The following is a 15636-nucleotide window of genomic DNA, read 5'->3' on the forward strand; positions in this document are numbered from 1 at the left end:
TAGGAATGCCTGCGTCGTCGGCGCGACTGTGAGGCGCAGACAGCATTTTGTAGGAATGCCTGTGTCGTTGGCGCGACTGCGAGGCGCAGACAGAATTTAGAGGAATGCCTGTGTCGTCGGCGCGACTGTGAATCGCAGACAGCATTTTATAGGAATGCCTGTGTCATTGGCGCGACTGCGAGGCGCAGACAGCTTTTTGTAGGATTGCCTGTGTCGTCGGCGCGACTGTGAGGCGCAGACAGCATTTTATAGGAATGCCTGTGTCGTCGGCGCGACTGCGAGGCGCAGACAGCATTTTGTAGGAATGCCTGTGTCGTTGGCGCGACTGTGAGGCGCAGACAGCATTTTCTAGGAATGCCTGTGTCGTCGGCGCGACTGCGAGGCGCAGACAGCATTTCGTAGGAATGCCTGTGTCGTCGGCGCGACTGTGAGGCGCAGACAGCATTTTGTAGGAATGCCTGTGTCGTCGGCGCGACTGGGAGGCGCAGACAGCATTTTGTAGGAATGCCTGTGTCGTCGGCGCGACTGCGAGGCGCAGACAGCATTTTGTAGGAATGCCTGTGTCGTCGGCGCGACTGTGAGGCGCAGACAGCATTTTGTAGGAATGCCTGTGTCGTCGGCGCGACTGCGAGGCGCAGACAGCATTTTGTAGGAATGCCTGTGTCGTCGGCGCGACTGCGAGGCGCAGACAGAATTTTTTAGGAATGCCTGTGTCTTCGGCGCGACTGCGAGGCGCAGACAGCTTTTTGTAGGAATGCCTGTGTCGTCGGCGCGACTGTGAGGCGCACACCGCATTTTGTAGGAATGCCTGTGTCGTCGGCGCGACTGCTTGGCGCTGACAGCATTTTGTAGGAATGCCTGTGTCGTCGGTGCGACTGCGAGGCGCAGACAGCATTTTGTAGGAATGTCTGTGTCGTCGGCGCGACTGCGAGGCGCAGACAGCATTTTCTAGGAATGCCTGTGTCGTCGGCGCGACTGCGAGGCGCAGACAGCCTTTTGTAGGAATGCATGTGTCGTTGGCGTGACTGTGAGGCGCAGACAGCATTTTGTAGGAATGCCTGTGTTGTCGGCGCGACTGCGAGGCGCAGACAGCATTTTCTAGGAATGCCTGTGTCGTCGGCGCGACTGTGAGGCGCAGGCAGCTTCTTGTAGGAATGCCTGTGTCTTCGGCGCTAATGTGAGGCGCACACAGCATGTTGTAGGAATGCCTGTGTCGTTGGTGCGACTGCGAGGCGCAGACAGCATTTTGTAGGAATGCCTGTGTCGTCGGCGCGACTGTGAGGCGCAGACAGACTTTTATAGGAATGCCTGTGCCGTCGGCGCGACTGTGAGGCGCAGACAGCATTTTGTAGGAATGCCTGTGTCGTCGGTGCGACTGTGAGGTGCAGACAGCATTTTATAGGAATGCCTGCGTCGTCGGCGCGACTGTGAGGCGCAGACAGCATTTTGTAGGAATGCCTGTGTCGTTGGCGCGACTGCGAGGCGCAGACAGAATTTATAGGAATGCCTGTGTCGTCGGCGCGACTGTGAGGCGCAGACAGCATTTTATAGGAATGCCTGTGTCGTTGGCGCGACTGCGAGGCGCAGACAGCTTTTTGTAGGATTGCCTGTGTCGTCGGCGCGACTGTGAGGCGCAGACAGCATTTTATAGGAATGCCTGTGTCGTCGGTGCGACTGCGAGGCGCAGACAGCATTTTGTAGGAATGCCTGTGTCATCGGCGCGACTGTGAGGCGCAGACAGCATTTTGTAGGAATGCCTGTGTCGTCGGCGCGACTGTGAGGCACAGACAGCATTTTATAGGAATGCCTGTGTCGTCATCGCGACTGCGAGGCGCAGACAGCATTTTGTAGGAATGCCTGTGTCGTCGGCGCGACTGCGAGGCGCAGACAGCTTTTTGTAGGAATGCCTGTGTCGTCGGCGCGACTGTGAGGTGCAGACAGCATTTTATAGGAACGCCTGTGTCGTCGGCGCGACTGCGAGGCGCAGACAGCATTTTGTAGGAATGCCTGTGTCGTCGGCGCGACTGCGAGGCGCAGACAGAATTTTTTAGGAATGCCTGTGTCTTCGGCGCGACTGCGAGGCGCAGACAGCTTTTTGTAGGAATGCCTGTGTCGTCGGCGCGACTGTGAGGCGCACACCGCATTTTGTAGGAATGCCTGTGTCGTCGGCGCGACTGCTTGGCGCTGACAGCATTTTGTAGGAATGCCTGTGTCGTCGGCGCGACTGTTAGGCGCAGACAGCATTTTCTAGGAATGCCTGTGTCGTCGGCGCGACTGTGAGGCGTAGACAGCATTTTCTAGGAATGCCTGTGTCGTCGGCGCGACTGCGAGGCGCAGACAGCATTTTGTAGGAATGCCTTTGTCGTTGACGCGACTGCGAGGCGCAGACAGCATTTTATAGGAATGCCTGTGTCGTCGGCGCGACTGTGACGCGCAGACAGCATTTTATAGGAGTGCCTGTGTAGTCGGCGCGACTGTGAGGCGCAGACAGCATTTTGTAGGAATGCCTGTGTCGCCGGCGTGACTGTGAGGCGCCGACAGTATTTTGTTGGAATGCCTGTGTCGTTGGCGCGACTGTGAGGCGCAGACAGCATTTTCTAGGAATGCCTGTGTCGTCGGCGCGACTGCGAGGTGCAGACAGCATTTCGTAGGAATGCCTGTGTCGTCGGCGCGACTGCGAGGCGCAGACAGCATTTTGTAGGAATGCCTGTGTCGTCGGCGCGACTGTGAGGCGCAGACAGCTTTTTGTAGGAATGCCTGTGTCGTCGGCGCGACTGCGAGGCGCAGACAGCATTTTCTAGGAATGCCTGTGTCGTCGGCGCGACTGTGAGGCGCAGGCAGCTTCTTGTAGGAATGCCTGTGTCTTCAGCGCTAATGTGAGGCGCACACAGCATGTTGTTGGAATGCCTGTGTCGTTGGTGCGACTGCGAGGCGCAGACAGCATTTTGTAGGAATGCCTGTGTCGTCGGCGCGACTGTGAGGCGCAGACAGACTTTTATAGGAATGCCTGTATCGTCGGCGCGACTGTGAGGCGCAGACAGCATTTTGTAGGAATGCCTGTGTCGTTGGCGCGACTGTGAGGCGCAGACAGCATTTTCTAGGAATGCCTGTGTCGTCGGTGCGACTGCGAGGCGCAGACAGCATTTCGTAGGAATGCCTGTGTCGTCGGCGCGACTGCGAGGCGCAGACAGCATTTTGTAGGAATGCCTGTGTCGTCGGCGTGACTGTGAGGCGCCAACAGTATTTTGTTGGAATGCCTGTGTCGTTGGCGCGACTGTGAGGCGCAGACAGCATTTGCTAGGAATGCCTGTGTCGTCGGCGCGACTGCGAGGCGCAGACAGCATTTCGTAGGAATGCTTGTGTCGTCGGCGCGACTGCGAGGCGTAGACAGCATTTTGTAGGAATGCCTGTGTCGTTGGCGCGACTGCGAGGCGCAGACAGCATTTTGTAGGAATGCCTGTGTCGTCGGCGCGACTGTGACGCGCAGACAGCATTTTATAGGAATGCCTGTGTCGTCGGCGCGACTGTGAGGCGCAGACAGCATTTTGTAGGAATGCCTGTGTCGTCGGCGCGACTGGAAGGCGCAGACAGCATTTTGTAGGAATGCCTGTGTTGTCGGCGCGACTGCGAGGCGCAGACAGCATTTTGTAGGAATGCCTGTGTCGTCGGCGCGACTGTGAGGCGCAGACAGCTTTTTGTAGGAATGCCTGTGTCGTCGGCGCGACTGCGAGGCGCAGACAGCATTTTGTAGGAATGCATGTGTCGTTGGCGTGACTGTGAGGCGCAGACAGCATTTTGTACGAATGCCTGTGTTGTCGGCGCGACTGCGAGGCGCAGACAGCATTTTGTAGGAATGTCTGTGTCGTCGGCACGACTGCGAGGCGCAGACAGCATTTTCTAGGAATGCCTGTGTCGTCGGCGCGACTGTGAGGCGCAGGCTGCTTCTTGTAGGAATGCCTGTGTCTTCGGCGCTAATGTGAGGCGCACACAGCATGTTGTAGGAATGCCTGTGTCGTTGGTGCGACTGCGAGGCGCAGACAGCATTTTGTAGGAATGCCTGTGTCGTCGGCGCGACTGTGAGGCGCAGACAGACTTTTATAGGAATGCCTGTATCGTCGGCGCGACTGTGAGGCGCAGACAGCATTTTGTAGGAAGGCCTGTGTCGTCGGTGCGACTGTGAGGCGCAGACAGCATTTTATAGGAATGCCTGCGTCGTCGGCGCGACTGTGAGGCGCAGACAGCATTTTGTAGGAATGCCTGTGTCGTTGGCGCGACTGCGAGGCGCAGACAGAATTTATAGGAATGCCTGTGTCGTCGGCGCGACTGTGAGGCGCAGACAGCATTTTATAGGAATGCCTGTGTCGTTGGCGCGACTGCGAGGCGCAGACAGCTTTTTGTAGGAATGCCTGTGTCGTCGGCGCGACTGCGAGGCGCAGACAGCATTTTGTAGGAATGCCTGTGTCGCCGGCGTGACTGTGAGGCGCCGACAGTATTTTGTTGGAATGCCTGTGTCGTTGGCGCGACTGTGAGGCGCATACAGCATTTTCTAGGAATGCCTGTGTCGTCGGCGCGACTGCGAGGCGCAGACAGCATTTCGTAGGAATGCCTGTGTCGTCGGCGCGACTGCGAGGCGCAGACAGCATTTTGTAGGAATGCCTGTGTCGTCGGCGCGACTGTGAGGCGCAGACAGCTTTTTGTAGGAATGCCTGTGTCGTCGGCGTGACTGCGAGGCGCAGACAGCATTTTGTAGGAATGCCTGTGTCGTTGGCGTGACTGTGAGGCGCAGACAGCGTTTTGTAGGAATGCCTGTGTCGTCGGCGCGACTGCGAGGCGCAGACAGCATTTGTAGGAATGTCTGTGTCGTCGGCGCGACTGCAAGGCGCAGACAGCATTTTCTAGGAATGCCTGTGTCGTCGGCGCGACTGTGAGGCGCAGGCAGCTTCTTGTAGGAATGCCTGTGTCGTCGGCGCTAACGTGAGGCGCACACAGCATGTTGTAGTAATGCCTGTGTCGTTGGTGCGACTGCGAGGCGCAGACAGCATTTTGTAGGAACGCCTGTGTCGTCGGCGCGACTGTGAGGCGCAGACAGCATTTCGTAGGAATGCCTGTGTCGTCGGCGCGACTGCGAGGCGCAGACAGCATTTTGTAGGAATGCCTGTGTCGTCGGCGCGACTGTGAGGCGCAGACAGCATTTTATAGGAATGCCTGTGTCGTCGGCGCGACTGCGAGGCGCAGACAGCATTTCGTAGGAATGCTTGTGTCGTCGGCGCGACTGCGAGGCGCAGACAGCATTTTGTAGGAATGCCTGTGTCGTCGGCGCGACTGTGACGCGCAGACAGCATTTTATAGGAATGCCTGTGTCGTTGGCGCGACTGCGAGGCGCAGACAGCATTTTGTAGGAATGCCTGTGTCGTCCGCGCTAATGTGAGGCGCAAACAGCATGTTGTAGGAATGCCTGTGTCGTTGGTGCGACTGCGAGGCGCAGACAGCATTTTGTAGGAATGCCTGTGTCGTCGGCGCGACTGTGAGGCGCAGACAGCATTTTGTAGGAATGCCTGTGTCGTTGGCGCGACTGTGAGGCGCAGACAGCATTTTCTAGGAATGCCTGTGTCGTCGGCGCGACTGCGAGGCGCAGACAGCATTTCGTAGGAATGCCTGTGTCGTCGGCGCGACTGCGAGGCGCAGACAGCATTTTGTAGGAATGCCTGTGTCGTCGGCGTGACTGTGAGGCGCCAACAGTATTTTGTTGGAATGCCTGTGTCGTTGGCGCGACTGTGAGGCGCAGACAGCATTTGCTAGGAATGCCTGTGTCGTCGGCGCGACTGCGAGGCGCAGACAGCATTTCGTAGGAATGCTTGTGTCGTCGGCGCGACTGCGAGGCGCAGACAGCATTTTGTAGGAATGCCTGTGTCGTCGGCGCGACTGTGACGCGCAGACAGCATTTTATAGGAATGCCTGTGTCGTTGGCGCGACTGCGAGGCGCAGACAGCATTTTGTAGGAATGCCTGTGTCGTCCGCGCTAATGTGAGGCGCAAACAGCATGTTGTAGGAATGCCTGTGTCGTTGGTGCGACTGCGAGGCGCAGACAGCATTTTGTAGGAATGCCTGTGTCGTCGGCGCGACTGTGAGGCGCAGACAGACTTTTATAGGAATGCCTGTATCGTCGGCGCGACTGTGAGGCGCAGACAGCATTTTGTAGGAATGCCTGTGTCGTCGGTGCGACTGTGAGGCGCAGACAGCATTTTATAGGAATGCCTGCGTCGTCGGCGCGACTGTGAGGCGCAGACAGCATTTTGTAGGAATGCCTGTGTCGTTGGCGCGACTGCGAGGCGCAGACAGAATTTATAGGAATGCCTGTGTCGTCGGCGCGACTGTGAGGCGCAGACAGCATTTTATAGGAATGCCTGTGTCGTTGGCGCGACTGCGAGGCGCAGACAGCTTTTTGTAGGAATGCCTGTGTCGTCGGCGCGACTGCGAGGCGCAGACAGCATTTTGTAGGAATGCCTGTGTCGCCGGCGTGACTGTGAGGCGCCGACAGTATTTTGTTGGAATGCCTGTGTCGTTGGCGCGACTGTGAGGCGCAGACAGCATTTTCTAGGAATGCCTGTGTCGTCGGCGCGACTGCGAGGCGCAGACAGCATTTCTTAGGAATGCCTGTGTCGTCGGCCCGACTGCGAGGCGCAGACAGCATTTTGTAGGAATGCCTGTGTCGTCGGCGCGACTGCGAGGCGCAGACAGCATTTTGTAGGAATGCCTGTGTCGTCGGCGTGACTGTGAGGCGCCAACAGTATTTTGTTGGAATGCCTGTGTCGTTGGCGCGACTGTGAGGCGCAGACAGCATTTGCTAGGAATGCCTGTGTCGTCGGCGCGACTGCGAGGCGCAGACAGCATTTCGTAGGAATGCTTGTGTCGTCGGCGCGACTGCGAGGCGCAGACAGCATTTTATAGGAATGCCTGTGTCGTCGGCGCGACTGCGAGGCGCAGACAGCATTTTGTATCAATGCCTGTGTCGTTGGCGCGACTGTGAGGCGCAGACAGCATTTTGTAGGAATGCCTGTGTCGTTGGCGCGACTGTGAGGCGCAGACAGCATTTTCTAGGAATGCCTGTGTCGTCGGCGCGACTGCGAGGCGCAGACAGCATTTCGTAGGAATGCCTGTGTCGTCGGCGCGACTGCGAGGCGCAGACAGCATTTTGTAGGAATGCCTGTGTCGTCGGCGTGACTGTGAGGCGCCAACAGTATTTTGTTGGAATGCCTGTGTCGTTGGCGCGACTGTGAGGCGCAGACAGCATTTGCTAGGAATGCCTGTGTCGTCGGCGCGACTGCGAGGCGCAGACAGCATTTCGTAGGAATGCTTGTGTCGTCGGCGCGACTGCGAGGCGCAGACAGCATTTTGTAGGAATGCCTGTGTCGTCGGCGCGACTGTGACGCGCAGACAGCATTTCATAGGAATGCCTGTGTCGTTGGCGCGACTGCGAGGCGCAGACAGCATTTTGTAGGAATGCCTGTGTCGTCGGCGCGACTGTGACGCGCAGACAGCATTTTATAGGAATGCCTGTGTCGTCGGCGCGACTGTGAGGCGCAGACAGCATTTTGTAGGAATGCCTGTGTCGTCGGCGCGACTGCGAGGCGCAGACAGCATTTTGTAGGAATGCCTGTGTCGTCGGCGCGACTGTGAGGCGCAGACAGCTTTTTGTAGGAATGCCTGTGTCGTCGGCGCGACTGCGAGGCGCAGACAGCATTTTGTAGGAATGCATGTGTCGTAGGCGTGACTGTGAGGCGCAGACAGCATTTTGTAGGAATGCCTGTGTTGTCGGCGCGACTGCGAGGCGCAGACAGCATTTTGTAGGAATGTCTGTGTCGTCGGCGCGACTGCGAGGCGCAGACAGCATTTTCTAGGAATGCCTGTGTCGTCGGCGCGACTGTGAGGCGCAGGCAGCTTCTTGTAGGAATGCCTGTGTCTTCGGCGCTAATGTGAGGCGCAAACAGCATGTTGTAGGAATGCCTGTGTCGTTGGTGCGACTGCGAGGCGCAGACAGCATTTTGTAGGAATGCCTGTGTTGTCGGCGCGACTGTGAGGCGCAGGCAGCTTCTTGTAGGAATGCCTGTGTCTTCGGCGCTAATGTGAGGCGCAAACAGCATGTTGTAGGAATGCCTGTGTCGTTGGTGCGACTGCGAGGCGCAGACAGCATTTCTTAGGAATGCCTGTGTCGTCGGCCCGACTGCGAGGCGCAGACAGCATTTTGTAGGAATGCCTGTGTCGTCGGCGCGACTGCGAGGCGCAGACAGCATTTTGTAGGAATGCCTGTGTCGTCGGCGTGACTGTGAGGCGCCAACAGTATTTTGTTGGAATGCCTGTGTCGTTGGCGCGACTGTGAGGCGCAGACAGCATTTGCTAGGAATGCCTGTGTCGTCGGCGCGACTGCGAGGCGCAGACAGCATTTCGTAGGAATGCTTGTGTCGTCGGCGCGACTGCGAGGCGCAGACAGCATTTTATAGGAATGCCTGTGTCGTCGGCGCGACTGCGAGGCGCAGACAGCATTTTGTATCAATGCCTGTGTCGTTGGCGCGACTGTGAGGCGCAGACAGCATTTTGTAGGAATGCCTGTGTCGTTGGCGCGACTGTGAGGCGCAGACAGCATTTTCTAGGAATGCCTGTGTCGTCGGCGCGACTGCGAGGCGCAGACAGCATTTCGTAGGAATGCCTGTGTCGTCGGCGCGACTGCGAGGCGCAGACAGCATTTTGTAGGAATGCCTGTGTCGTCGGCGTGACTGTGAGGCGCCAACAGTATTTTGTTGGAATGCCTGTGTCGTTGGCGCGACTGTGAGGCGCAGACAGCATTTGCTAGGAATGCCTGTGTCGTCGGCGCGACTGCGAGGCGCAGACAGCATTTCGTAGGAATGCTTGTGTCGTCGGCGCGACTGCGAGGCGCAGACAGCATTTTGTAGGAATGCCTGTGTCGTCGGCGCGACTGTGACGCGCAGACAGCATTTCATAGGAATGCCTGTGTCGTTGGCGCGACTGCGAGGCGCAGACAGCATTTTGTAGGAATGCCTGTGTCGTCGGCGCGACTGTGACGCGCAGACAGCATTTTATAGGAATGCCTGTGTCGTCGGCGCGACTGTGAGGCGCAGACAGCATTTTGTAGGAATGCCTGTGTCGTCGGCGCGACTGCGAGGCGCAGACAGCATTTTGTAGGAATGCCTGTGTCGTCGGCGCGACTGTGAGGCGCAGACAGCTTTTTGTAGGAATGCCTGTGTCGTCGGCGCGACTGCGAGGCGCAGACAGCATTTTGTAGGAATGCATGTGTCGTAGGCGTGACTGTGAGGCGCAGACAGCATTTTGTAGGAATGCCTGTGTTGTCGGCGCGACTGCGAGGCGCAGACAGCATTTTGTAGGAATGTCTGTGTCGTCGGCGCGACTGCGAGGCGCAGACAGCATTTTCTAGGAATGCCTGTGTCGTCGGCGCGACTGTGAGGCGCAGGCAGCTTCTTGTAGGAATGCCTGTGTCTTCGGCGCTAATGTGAGGCGCAAACAGCATGTTGTAGGAATGCCTGTGTCGTTGGTGCGACTGCGAGGCGCAGACAGCATTTTGTAGGAATGCCTGTGTTGTCGGCGCGACTGTGAGGCGCAGGCAGCTTCTTGTAGGAATGCCTGTGTCTTCGGCGCTAATGTGAGGCGCAAACAGCATGTTGTAGGAATGCCTGTGTCGTTGGTGCGACTGCGAGGCGCAGACAGCATTTTGTAGGAATGCCTGTGTCGTCGGCGCGACTGTGAGGCGCAGACAGACTTTTATAGGAATGCCTGTATCGTCGGCGCGACTGTGAGGCGCAGACAGCATTTTGTAGGAATGCCTGTGTCGTCGGCGCGACTGTGACGCGCAGACAGCATTTTATAGGAATGCCTGTGTCGTTGGCGCGACTGCGAGGCGCAGACAGCATTTTGTAGGAATGCCTGTGTCGTCGGCGCGACTGTGACGTGCAGACAGCATTTTATAGGAATGCCTGTGTCGTCGGCGCGACTGTGAGGCGCAGACAGCATTTTGTAGGAATGCCTGTGTCGTCGGCGCGACTGCGAGGCGCAGACAGCATTTTGTAGGAATGCCTGTGTCGTCGGCGCGACTGTGAGGCGCAGACAGCTTTTTGTAGGAATGCCTGTGTCGTCGGCGCGACTGCGAGGCGCAGACAGCATTTTGTAGGAATGCATGTGTCGTAGGCGTGACTGTGAGGCGCAGACAGCATTTTGTAGGAATGCCTGTGTTGTCGGCGCGACTGCGAGGCGCAGACAGCATTTTGTAGGAATGTCTGTGTCGTCGGCGCGACTGCGAGGCGCAGACAGCATTTTCTAGGAATGCCTGTGTCGTCGGCGCGACTGTGAGGCGCAGGCAGCTTCTTGTAGGAATGCCTGTGTCTTCGGCGCTAATGTGAGGCGCAAACAGCATGTTGTAGGAATGCCTGTGTCGTTGGTGCGACTGCGAGGCGCAGACAGCATTTTGTAGGAATGCCTGTGTCGTCGGCGCGACTGTGAGGCGCAGACAGACTTTTATAGGAATGCCTGTATCGTCGGCGCGACTGTGAGGCGCAGACAGCATTTCGTAGGAATGCCTGTGTCGTCGGCGCGACTGCGAGGCGCAGACAGCATTTTGTAGGAATGCCTGTGTCGTTGGCGCGACTGTGAGGCGCAGACAGCATTTTGTAGGAATGCCTGTGTCGTTGGCGCGACTGTGAGGCGCAGACAGCATTTTCTAGGAATGCCTGTGTCGTCGGCGCGACTGTGAGGCGCAGACAGCATTTTATAGGAATGCCTGTGTCGTCGGCGCGACTGCGAGGCGCAGACAGCATTTTGTAGGAATGCCTGTGTCGTTGGCGCGACTGTGAGGCGCAGACAGCATTTTGTAGGAATGCCTGTGTCGCCGGCGTGACTGTGAGGCGCCGACAGTATTTTGTTGGAATGCCTGTGTCGTTGGCGCGACTGTGAGGCGCAGACAGCATTTTCTAGGAATGCCTGTGTCGTCGGCGCGACTGCGAGGCGCAGACAGCATTTCTTAGGAATGCCTGTGTCGTCGGCCCGACTGCGAGGCGCAGACAGCATTTTGTAGGAATGCCTGTGTCGTCGGCGCGACTGCGAGGCGCAGACAGCATTTTGTAGGAATGCCTGTGTCGTCGGCGTGACTGTGAGGCGCCAACAGTATTTTGTTGGAATGCCTGTGTCGTTGGCGCGACTGTGAGGCGCAGACAGCATTTGCTAGGAATGCCTGTGTCGTCGGCGCGACTGCGAGGCGCAGACAGCATTTCGTAGGAATGCTTGTGTCGTCGGCGCGACTGCGAGGCGCAGACAGCATTTTATAGGAATGCCTGTGTCGTCGGCGCGACTGCGAGGCGCAGACAGCATTTTGTAGGAATGCCTGTGTCGTTGGCGCGACTGTGAGGCGCAGACAGCATTTTGTAGGAATGCCTGTGTCGTTGGCGCGACTGTGAGGCGCAGACAGCATTTTCTAGGAATGCCTGTGTCGTCGGCGCGACTGCGAGGCGCAGACAGCATTTCGTAGGAATGCCTGTGTCGTCGGCGCGACTGCGAGGCGCAGACAGCATTTTGTAGGAATGCCTGTGTCGTCGGCGTGACTGTGAGGCGCCAACAGTATTTTGTTGGAATGCCTGTGTCGTTGGCGCGACTGTGAGGCGCAGACAGCATTTGCTAGGAATGCCTGTGTCGTCGGCGCGACTGCGAGGCGCAGACAGCATTTCGTAGGAATGCTTGTGTCGTCGGCGCGACTGCGAGGCGCAGACAGCATTTTGTAGGAATGCCTGTGTCGTCGGCGCGACTGTGACGCGCAGACAGCATTTTATAGGAATGCCTGTGTCGTTGGCGCGACTGCGAGGCGCAGACAGCATTTTGTAGGAATGCCTGTGTCGTCGGCGCGACTGTGACGCGCAGACAGCATTTTATAGGAATGCCTGTGTCGTCGGCGCGACTGTGAGGCGCAGACAGCATTTTGTAGGAATGCCTGTGTCGTCGGCGCGACTGCGAGGCGCAGACAGCATTTTGTAGGAATGCCTGTGTCGTCGGCGCGACTGTGAGGCGCAGACAGCTTTTTGTAGGAATGCCTGTGTCGTCGGCGCGACTGCGAGGCGCAGACAGCATTTTGTAGGAATGCATGTGTCGTAGGCGTGACTGTGAGGCGCAGACAGCATTTTGTAGGAATCCCTGTGTTGTCGGCGCGACTGCGAGGCGCAGACAGCATTTTGTAGGAATGTCTGTGTCGTCGGCGCGACTGCGAGGCGCAGACAGCATTTTCTAGGAATGCCTGTGTCGTCGGCGCGACTGTGAGGCGCAGGCAGCTTCTTGTAGGAATGCCTGTGTCTTCGGCGCTAATGTGAGGCGCAAACAGCATGTTGTAGGAATGCCTGTGTCGTTGGTGCGACTGCGAGGCGCAGACAGCATTTTGTAGGAATGCCTGTGTCGTCGGCGCGACTGTGAGGCGCAGACAGACTTTTATAGGAATGCCTGTATCGTCGGCGCGACTGTGAGGCGCAGACAGCATTTTGTAGGAATGCCTGTGTCGTCGGTGCGACTGTGAGGCGCAGACAGCATTTTATAGGAATGCCTGCGTCGTCGGCGCGACTGTGAGGCGCAGACAGCATTTTGTAGGAATGCCTGTGTCGTTGGCGCGACTGCGAGGCGCAGACAGAATTTATAGGAATGCCTGTGTCGTCGGCGCGACTGCGAGGCGCAGACAGCTTTTTGTAGGAATGCCTGTGTCGTCGGCGCGACTGCGAGGCGCAGACAGCATTTTGTAGGAATGCCTGTGTCGCCGGCGTGACTGTGAGGCGCCGACAGTATTTTGTTGGTATGCCTGTGTCGTTGGCGCGACTGTGAGGCGCAGACAGCATTTTCTAGGAATGCCTGTGTCGTCGGCGCGACTGCGAGGCGCGGAGAGCATTTCGTAGGAATGCCTGTGTCGTCGGCGCGACTGCGAGGCGCAGACAGCATTTTGTAGGAATGCCTGTGTCGTCGGCGCGACTGCGAGGCGCAGACAGCATTTTGTAGGAATGTCTGTGTCGTCGGCGTGACTGTGAGGCGCCAACAGTATTTTGTTGGAATGCCTGTGTCGTTGGCGCGACTGTGAGGCGCAGACAGCATTTGCTAGGAATGCCTGTGTCGTCGGCGCGACTGCGAGGCGCAGACAGCATTTCGTAGGAATGCTTGTGTCGTCGGCGCGACTGCGAGGCGCAGACAGCATTTTGTAGGAATGCCTGTGTCGTTGGCGCGACTGCGAGGCGCAGACAGCATTTTGTAGGAATGCCTGTGTCGTCGGCGCGACTGTGACGCGCAGACAGCATTTTATAGGAATGCCTGTGTCGTCGGCGCGACTGTGAGGCGCAGACAGCATTTTGTAGGAATGCCTGTGTCGTCGGCGCGACTGGAAGGCGCAGACAGCATTTTGTAGGAATGCCTGTGTCGTCGGCGCGACTGCGAGGCGCAGACAGCATTTTGTAGGAATGCCTGTGTCGTCGGCGCGACTGTAAGGCGCAGACAGCTTTTTGTAGGAATGCCTGTGTCGTCGGCGCGACTGCGAGGCGCAGACAGCATTTTGTAGGAATGCCTGTGTCGTTGGCGCGACTGTGACGCGCAGACAGCATTTTATAGGAATGCCTGTGTCGTCGGCGCGACTGTGAGGCGCAGACAGCATTTTGTAGGAATGCCTGTGTCGCCGGCGTGACTGTGAGGCGCCGACAGTATTTTGTTGGAATGCCTATGTCGTTGGCGCGACTGTGAGGCGCAGACAGCATTTTCTAGGAATGCCTGTGTCGTCGGCGCGACTGCGAGGTGCAGACAGCATTTCGTAGGAATGCCTGTGTCGTCGGCGCGACTGCGAGGCGCAGACAGCATTTTGTAGGAATGCCTGTGTCGTCGGCGCGACTGTGAGGCGCAGACAGCTTTTTGTAGGAATGCCTGTGTCGTCCGCGCGACTGCGAGGCGCAGACAGCATTTTGTAGGAATGCATGTGTCGTTGGCGTGACTGTGAGGCGCAGACAGCATTTTGTAGGAATGCCTGTGTTGTCGGCGCGACTGCGAGGCGCAGACAGCATTTTGTAGGAATGTCTGTGTCGTCGGCGCGACTGCGAGGCGCAGACAGCATTTTCTAGGAATGCCTGTGTCGTCGGCGCGACTGTGAGGCGCAGGCAGCTTCTTGTAGGAATGCCTGTGTCTTCGGCGCTAATGTGAGGCGCACACAGCATTTCGTAGGAATGCCTGTGTCGTCGGCGCGACTGCGAGGCGCAGACAGCATTTTGTAGGAATGCCTGTGTCGTCGGCGCGACTGTGAGGCGCAGACAGCTTTTTGTAGGAATGCCTGTGTCGTCGGCGCGACTGCGAGGCGCAGACAGCATTTTGTAGGAATGCCTGTGTCGTTGGCGTGACTGTGAGCCGCAGACAGCGTTTTGTAGGAATGCCTGTGTTGTCGGCGCGACTGCGAGGCGCAGACAGCATTTGTAGGAATGCCTGTGTCGTCGGCGCGACTGCGAGGCGCAGACAGCATTCTCTAGGAATGCCTGTGTCGTCGGCGCGACTGTGAGGCGCAGGCAGCTTCTTGTAGGAATGCCTGTGTCGTCGGCGCTAATGTGAGGCGCACACAGCATGTTGTAGGAATGCCTGCGTCGTTGGTGCGACTGCGAGGCGCAGACAGCATTTTGTAGGAATGCCTGTGTCGTCGGCGCGACTGTGAGGCGCAGACAGCATTTTATAGGGATGCCTGTGTCGTCGGCGCGACTGTGAGGCGCAGACAGCATTTTGTAGGAATGCCTGTGTCCTCGGTGCGACTGTGAGGCGCAGACAGCATTTTATAGGAATGCCTGCGTCGTCGGCGCGACTGTGAGGCGCAGACAGCATTATGTAGGAATGCCTGTGTTGTTGGCGCGACTGCGAGGCGCAGACAGAATTTATAGGAATGCCTGTGTCGTCGGCGCGACTGTGAATCGCAGACAGCATTTTATAGGAATGCCTGTGTCATTGGCGCGACTGCGAGGCGCAGAGAGCTTTTTGTAGGATTGCCTGTGTCGTCGGCGCGACTGTGAGGCGCAGACAGCATTTTATAGGAATGCCTGTGTCGTCGGCGCGACTGCGAGGCGCAGACAGCATTTTGTAGGAATGCCTGTGTCGTTGGCGCGACTGTGAGGCGCAGACAGCATTTTCTAGGAATGCCTGTGTCGTCGGCGCGACTGCGAGGCGCAGACAGCATTTCGTAGGAATGCCTGTGTCGTCGGCGCGACTGTGAGGTGCAGACAGCATTTTGTAGGAATGCCTGTGTCGTCGGCGCGACTGGGAGGCGCAGACAGCATTTTGTAGGAATGCCTGTGTCGTCGGCGCGACTGCGAGGCGCAGACAGCATTTTGTAGGAATGCCTGTGTCGTCGGCGCGACTGCGAGGCGCAGACAGCATTTTGTAGGAATGCCTGTGTCGTCGGCGCGACTGTGAGGCGCACACCGTATTTTATAGGAATGCCTGTGTCGTCGGCGCGACTGTGAGGCGCACACCGTATTTTATAGGAATGCCTGTGTTGTCGGCGCGACTGCTTGGCGCTGACAGCATTTTGTAGGAATGCCTGTGTCGTTGGCGCGACTGTTAGGCGCAGACAGC

Source organism: Dermacentor andersoni, chromosome 3 (genome assembly GCF_023375885.2).
Source record: "Dermacentor andersoni chromosome 3, qqDerAnde1_hic_scaffold, whole genome shotgun sequence".
NCBI classification, from domain to species: Eukaryota; Metazoa; Arthropoda; class Arachnida; order Ixodida; family Ixodidae; genus Dermacentor; species Dermacentor andersoni.